Genomic DNA, 8,427 nt, shown 5'->3' with positions numbered 1-8,427 from the left:
GGATGAGACAATACAAATTGGTAACTACAATATGGCCTCAGGGATAGAAAAGACAGTCTGGGGAATATAATCAATAATGTTGTAAATATTTTTTAGGGGTCCAGTTGGACTCATGTCTGGTCAAGGAGACCACTGCATAGGAACAAGACAAGATGTCCAGTGTCCTTTATTCACTATTGTAATGGAGGTTTTAAACAAGGCAATTAGTTAAGAACAAGAAACAAAAGGCATCTACATCAGAAAGGAAGAGTTAAAATTTACTCACAGATGACATATATTTTTAAATTTAAAAAGAACCCCACAATTCTTAGAGCTAATAAACAAGTTCAACAAAGATGAAGGCTACAAGATCAACATACAAAAAATTAGTTGTATTTCTATACACTAGCAATGAACAATCCAAAAAGGAAATTAAAATGACAATTCCAGGGCTGGCCGAGTGGCTCAGTTGGTTAAGGGCTGGCTTGGGAGCGCGAGCTCTGAGCAGCAGGGCCCCGGTTTGGCTCCCACATGAGGGCCAGTGACGCTGCGCCCTCTACAGCTAAGATGGTGAAAAACAGCTCCACCTGGAGCTGGGATGCCTGAGTCGCTGCGGACAGCGTAGACTGTAGTGGGGCTGCAGTGGGCTGCTGTGAGCTACTGTGAGTGGCCGGCAGCCAATGTGAGCCGCCAGCAGCCAGTAAGAGCTGTTGTGAGCTGCCATGAGCAGCCGTCCAATGGCTGGTGACTGACTGCCTCAGCTGGGAGGAGCACAATGATCAGAATGTTGCGGGGAACCCAGACAAAGAGACAGGACACCAAGGCATGGGAAGCAACTTTTACTAATGCCGGCATTGGCTCAGCGGATTCACATCCAGAGGCTGAGCCCCGACCCGGGAGGGACTCGGGGCTATCTACACTGAGGTTTCTGGGTTAGCAGTTAAGGTTCCTTATTAAGACATGCAGCCTTGTGCCAGTTCATGACTGGCTCCCAGGTGAGGTAGGAATTTGGAAATATTAAACACGGAAGTCTTGCTGACCATACAGTCCAGGAATGTCTTTGTCTGATGCCTGTGCAAAATCCTTAGTGACCACATGGTCTGGGAAGGCCTTTGTCTAGGGCCCACTGCCACAATAATACCAACATGGGCCAGTGAAGCGACATCCTCCACAACCAGACTGAAGAACCAAAGGATAGCAACTTGTCTGTTCCCCTTCCCCGATTCCCCAATGCTGTTCCCCTCCCCCAACTCCTCAATAAAATCTTTTTTAAAAAGACAATTCCATTTATAATAGCACCAAAAAGAATAAAATACTAAGAAGAAATTAACAAAAAAGTGCAAGACTTGTACAAACTTCATTGACAGAGATTAAAGACCTAAATAAATGAAAGTTATCTTGTGTTCATGAATTGGAAGTCTTAATATTGTTAAGATGGCACTACTCCCCAAATTGATCTACAAAATAAACACAATCTTCAGCAAAATCCCAGCTGGCTTCTTTGCAAGAATTGGCAAGCTGATTCTGCAACTGTTCTGGAAATGCAAAGGACCTAAAATAGCTAAAAAAAAATCTTGAAAAAGAAGAAGAAATTTGGATGACTCATACTTCCCAATTTTAAAACTTACAACAAAGCTACAGTAATCGAGACAGTGTGGTAATTACACAGCAATAGATGTATAGATCAATGGAATAGAATTGAGAACCCATAAATAAATCCTTATACTTATGGTGAATTGATTTTCAACAAAGGTGAGCCAGGATAATTTAATGGGGAAAGAATGGTCTTTTCAACAAATGGTACTAAGGCAACTGGATTTCCACATGGAAAACAATGAAATTTCACCCTTGCCTTACACAATATACAAAAATTAACTCAAAATGGATCATAGACCTAAATGTAAGAGTTAAAACTAAAATTCTAAAGAGAAAACATAGGTGAAAATCTGTGACCTTGGATAATGCAATGTTTCTTAGATATGATAACATAAGCAAGAACAATAAAAGGAAAAGTAGATAAGTTAGATGAATTAAACATCTTCAAAATTGAAGACTTTTTTTCTTGCTTCAAAGCTACCACCAAGAAAGTGAAAACACAACTCACGGAATGGGAGAAAATATTTGAACATCGTGTATCTGACAAGGGACTGGTAACAAGAATATATAAAATAATCTTACAACATAATAATAAAAAGAAAACCCAATTAAAAAATGGGTGAAGGATCTGAATAGATATTTCTCCAAAGATATACAAATGGCCAATAAGCACATGAGTAGATGCTCAACCATTAGTCATCAGGGAAATGCAAATCAAACCCATAATGAGATATCACTTCATACCCACTAGGATGGCTATAATTAAAAAGTCAGACAATAACAAGTGTTGAGGATGTGGAAAAACCGGAACTTTCATACACTGCTGGTGGGAATGTAGAGCACTGCAGCTGCTGTGGAAAATGGTCTGGCAGTTCCTCAAAAAGTTAAACAGAATTACCAAATGACTTGGCCGTTCTACTCCCAAGAGAACTAAAGACATATAGTCTTACACACAAAAAAATTGTACAGGAATGTTTATTGCAGCAATATTCACAATAGCCAAAATGTGTGCGTTGGGATGGATTTCCATTCACTGAAGAATAGATAAAATGTGGTATTGTAAAGGTGACACCGTATCTTCCAGTTTGAGATTTCAACCTCTAGTGTAATTCGATTTAACAGTGTAGTTTAGCTTGGGACTTTTTGAGTTTTTCTTTGCTCTCCTCTCCTCTCGTCCTGCTAAACCTTAATGACTCTGTTTACTATTTGAATTGCATATAAATTTTGATGATTCTGTTTCCTCCAGACCTTAAGCGTGCCCTGTTTCCTCAAGGAAGTTTTTGTTTTTTTTTTAGCTGAGCCATCCTGCCACCTGTTGGCATCTCAGCAGCAGCTCAGCTGGGGCCGTGAATCAAATTGGCAACCCTGTTACTCAGAGCTTGCACTCTTTTTTTTTTTTTTAATTTATTTATTTATTGTTAGTTTCAGGTGTACAGAACAATGCAATAGTTACCCTTTTCACCCTCTTGACAGAGCTCTTAACCAACTGAGCCACTCGGCCGGCGCTTGAAGTTTTTATATCTGCATAAGATCCACTCCTATTCCTGAAACCAACCAGCCTCTGGGAAGCCCTTTTCAATGACTATGCTTACTCCAGGCCAAGACCACCTAACCCAACCCCCACCCGACCCCTGCTTTTTTCCTTTGTTCTGCCTCTTCCTACTGTGCCTATAAAAACTTTTGGCCATGCTGGTGGGAGGGTGATGGACTTTGGACAGGAGTCCACCATCCTCCCAGGATGCTGGTATTTTGAAGAAACCTGCTTTTCTTTCTACCAACCTCGTCTCTCCTCTCTCAAGTTTTGGCTTTTGTGTGACGAGCAGCTGGAACTTTAGCACGGTAACAGTATATCTATACAAAGGAACATATATTATTTGGTAATTGGACATATTATTCTGAAGTTGGAAGATATACTTTTGTCAATACAAAGGAACAAAGCACTTATATATGCTACAACATGGATGAACAACAAAAATGTTTTGCTAAGGGAAAGAAGCCAGTCACAAAAGACCACATATCATATTATGTTATTTATATGAACTGTCCAGGATAGACAAATTCTTAGAGACAGCAAGTAGATTAGTGGTTGCCTGGGGCTGAGAGGGTGGGGGTGAGAGAATGGGGAGTGACTGTTAATGGGTATGGGGTTTCTTTCGGGTGTGACGAAAATGTTCTAAAATTGATTGTAATGATGGTTGCACAACTGTGAAAATACTGAAACCCAATGCACTGTATGCTTTAAATGGGTCAGTTGTTTGTGTGTAAATTATGTCTCCATAAAATTGTTAGAAAATAATCTATCACACACTGATAGCCTGAGGTATGAGTTTATTCTCACATCTAACTGCAAAGAAAAGAAGAGACAAAGAATAGCCTCGTCATTTCCCAGTAAAGCAAAGGCTACCTCAAGGTTCCTTCCTATGCAGCCACCTCCTAGATTTTAGTTCTGCTTACCCTGGAGATATATCAGAAACTCTATACATCCAACCAGAAAAATTATGAGCATCCTCAAGAGCAAAGAATTCCACTACAGGGCCACCATTTATTTATATAATTTGGGCCTCGGGAGGCTGAGAATTGAGTTGGTCATACCCAGTTCCTAGTAAATGTTCATCGTCAGTCTGAGCAATCTCTCTCTCTTTCCCTCTCCCTCTCCCTCTCCCTCTCCCTCTCTCTCTCTCTTCCCCTGTGTCTTCCCCTGTGTTTTTCCTTCTCCCATGATCCTTACTCCCATTTACCACTCCCACCCCAGGCACCCACTCTAGTGTGGTTAATACAGTCTTTAAGCACACTGATATACTTGTAAATACTGTGCTAATGTTTTATGTAGTATGTATTACTTAGCTGTTTATATTTTGATAAAATCTGTTCTGCACTTTGTGGCTATATACCTTGCACAGTAGCATTTATGTGTGGGATTCTTCCTCATAGTGAGGACTGGGTGTTCCAAGTTCCGATTAGCCTGTTCTGGCCCTCAGCATCCTGTTCTCATTAATCTCATTTTGTCCTCAACATGCCTCCCTCCCAGGACAAACAGCAGCACAGTTTTATAATATAAGATGTTTTTCTTAATTTTAAAGTCCTGCTGCCCTATGATAGATTCTGTCCCTATGTTGGGAGGAATATAGAACAGTCATTGAGCACAGAGATTCTGGAATCTGACTACCTAGTTTTAAATCTTGCCAGGCACTGGGTGAAAGGTACAGAATTTCAGTTATGCAAAATAAATAAGTTCTGGAGATCTGTTTTACTACATAGGGCCTGTGATTAACAATATTGCATTGTATAGTTAAAATTTTGCTAAGAAGGTACATCTTATGTTAAGTGTTCTTACCATAAAAGGAAAAACAAAACAAAGGATATGGAAAGAAATCTTTGGAGGTGATGGCTAAGTTTATGGCATTGATAATGATGATGGCTTCACAGTGTATACTCCAAATACATCAGGTTGTAATATATTAAATATGTACTGCTCTTTGTATGTCAATCATACCTCAATTAAGTGGTTTAAAAAGTCTTAGTTCCACCACTTATCAGCTTGTAACTTTGGAAAATGCATTTAATCTATCTTTACCTTAGTTTCTTCATCTTTAAAATCAGAACAATGACAATAATAGTACTGACCTCTGAATTGTTGTGAGGCTTGTATAAATTAGAATCTGCGAAGCACTAAGAACGATGCTGGCACAAGTAGAAGTTATATGTGCTTGCTGTTATTATACTTCTAGGGTTGTTCATCATTTTTCAGGGTTTTCTGGTGGAACAAGTAATGTGTTTATATGCCAGTACGGTGAACAGAGTACAGAAGCTGGGCCCAACAGTAAACAAGTCTTCTAGAGAGGTCCAGGAAGGTTGGCAGTGGTCATTAGAAAGACTGTCACCATTTAACAGAAACAGGGTACCTGAGAAGGTGGTGGGACCAACTGTTAAGGGCAAGTACGAGCCATACTCCTAGAAGGAAACTAGTGTAATAAGTGACTGCTGTGGTTATCTGAAATGGGGACAAACTATAAATGGCACTCAAGGTGAGTACATAGGCTAGGAGAATGGAGAGCAGGAGATTGGGGTACAGAAGAGGGGCCATGAGTATCAGCATAGGTGTCACAGTGAAGGCCAGTCCCAGCGACATCACTGTACCCAACTGTAAGCCCAGGATGGCAGGGGCAGAGGGAATGAGGCAGAGCCTACAATGGATCTCTCTTTTGATAATCCAGTTTTAAAGCAATAATCCCCAGATATTTTAGAATTGAAAACTACAGAGGGTGCCAAAAAATGGGTACACATTTTAAGAAAGGAAAAAACTGTGTTGCTCAGTATACAAGGTCTCACAATTAAGTTTGCAAACTTGTTGCCATGATGTCACTAACTTTTTATGATATCAGAGGGATTATTCATTATAAATTTTTACCAACTGGAAAAACAGTTAACCAAGTTTACTATTTAGAAGTGCTGAAAAGGCTGCATGAAAAAGTTAGACGACCTGAACTTTTTGCCAACAATTCATGGCTCTTGCATCACGACACTGCACCAGCTCACACAGCACTGTCTGTGAGGGAAATTTTAGCCAGTAAACAAATAACTGTATTGGAACACCCTCCCTACTCACCTGTTCTGGCCCCCAATGACTTCTTTCTTTACCCAAATATAAAGAAAATATTGAAAGGAAGACATTTTGATGACATTCAGGACATCAAGGGTAATACGACGACAGCTCTGATGGCCATTCCAGAAAGAGCTCCAAAATTGCTTTGAAGGGTGGGACTAGGCGCTGGTTTTGGTGCATAGCTTCCCAAGGGGAATACTTCGAAGGTGTCCATAGTGATATTCAGCAATGAGGTATGTAAAACTTTTTCTAGGATGAATTCACGAACTTAATATTCTGACCTCGTATATTTTAATACATTTTATATAATTACATACAACAAATCTACTCAATTTTTTAGTATATGTGCTGCTGAAGTGAGCACAAATCTACTCAAATTTTAATGTGTGCACACATCCACCTGGGGCCTTGTTAAAGTGCAGTGCCTGATTCAGTAGTTTTATAGCCAGGCCTGAGATTCTGCATTTCTAACTAGCTCTCCTGGGCAATCCTGGTGCAACTTGTCCTTAGACAAAATTTTGAGCAGCAAGATCATGGGGCAGGGAAGCAAGGACCTCAACATGTCTTACTTTGGATTCAGAATCAGAAATGTCTGGTGAGAACTAGGGTGGCTTTAGGATGGCTTTTAATAGCTGCTGATGGAGTTTCTGGTAGGGACTGAGCTACAATGATGGAAGTTGTGTCCCCTGACAAACACCTGGCTGTAGCTCATCTCTGCAGCTTTAGCAATCAGTCAAACTGGGGTAGGATTGACATCCCCAAGTTCAAACTGATGTGACCAATATTGGCGGGCGTATGCTCCAGCCTGGAGCTGAGGGATAGTAGTTGCTTCTGCATCATAGGACTGATGTGAGGGTTAAATGAGATAAGACAGTTAAAGTGCTTTGTAGAGGGCTCAGTAAAGCATAGCTATTATTGTTGGAGGTATGGCAGCTTGTGGACTGGTCCAAGATTATTTTTCGCTATTTTGGGTCTTCTTTAACACTGAGAAAAATAAGCCATCAAAACCCAGTGTCATAAAGGATGACATTAAAACTTTTAACCTGGAAATATTTTCAAGTGACTGTAACCACCTCAGCTACTAAAAACAAACAAACAACAGCACACATACAAACTTAGTCAGCCCACATAAACTCCAGCCTTTGAGAAATGTAACTTACTTTTTTGTCATCCCAGGTACACTAGCTGTAGAATATATATCCTGTGGTACTGGCTCTATGGAATTATTTACATTATTCATGAAAAAGAAGTTGGGAACTGCTACTGAAAATTACAAATTTGTTTTTAGAAAATTTGACGTGTAGCCTTTTTTTCTAACAATAATTAGTTGAGACATTGGTTTACTAAGACCACTCTTATCTTGTGATAATATCATTTGCATATGGGAGAATGCTTATGTTTCTGTTCACATTTTGTTGTTGTTGTTAATGTGGGCTGATTTCAGATTTCAAATCAAATTAGGTTCCACAAAATTCACATCTGGTACATTTGGGTGCATGGAAGAGAATTTTGATTGCAAGGGCTGCATTTCTCTTCTGTTTTTAAGCGACTATACATGTGAGTGCAAGTCATCAAATAGAATTCAAGCCATCTATAAATTTTCAAATATCAGCTGGCTTGTTTGATTTTAAATAATAACTGTCAGATCCAGCTTTGTGGTTTTCCCTTTTCCTGTTTGAAAGGTAGAGTTTCACATAGTACATGGAGTATCAATGAAGCTAGTTCCTTCAGAGCCCAGAGCTGGTTTATTGTCCACGTTGGTGAGCAAAATAGTATGAGGCCGTTTAACATTTTTTTACCCTAAATACCATAGTATGCTAGGCCTCTTTCCTTAGATACAGACTTGCATGCTTACATTCTCTTTTACTTGACCCTTTGTTTCTCATAAGACTGTACAATTTTTTCCTTATTCTATCTTTTCTATCTTTCTTGTCAAAGGATGTTAGTCTCATTCTTCAGCACGCTTCCTAGACCTTTTTGTCTTTAGTTGAGTTCTATGGCATTAAAGACTGTGTCTGGTTTTTTTTGTTTGTTTGTTTTTTAAGATTTTTATTGGGGAATTGGGGAAGGGGAACAGACAAGTTGCTGTCATTTTGTTCTTCAGTCTAATTGTGGAGGATGTTGCTTCACTGGCACCATCATTGCGCTCTTCCCGGGCGAGGCACATCAGTCGCCGGCTTCTGGACGGCCGCTCACTGCGGCTGCTGGCCGCTCACGCTGGCTGCTGGCTACACACGGTAGCCCATGGC

This window comes from Hipposideros armiger, unplaced genomic scaffold (genome assembly GCF_001890085.2).
Source record: "Hipposideros armiger isolate ML-2016 unplaced genomic scaffold, ASM189008v1 scaffold_1370, whole genome shotgun sequence".
Classification (NCBI taxonomy): domain Eukaryota; kingdom Metazoa; phylum Chordata; class Mammalia; order Chiroptera; family Hipposideridae; genus Hipposideros; species Hipposideros armiger.
The sequence above is the reverse complement of the archived record's forward strand: the minus strand, read 5'-3'. Positions refer to the sequence as shown.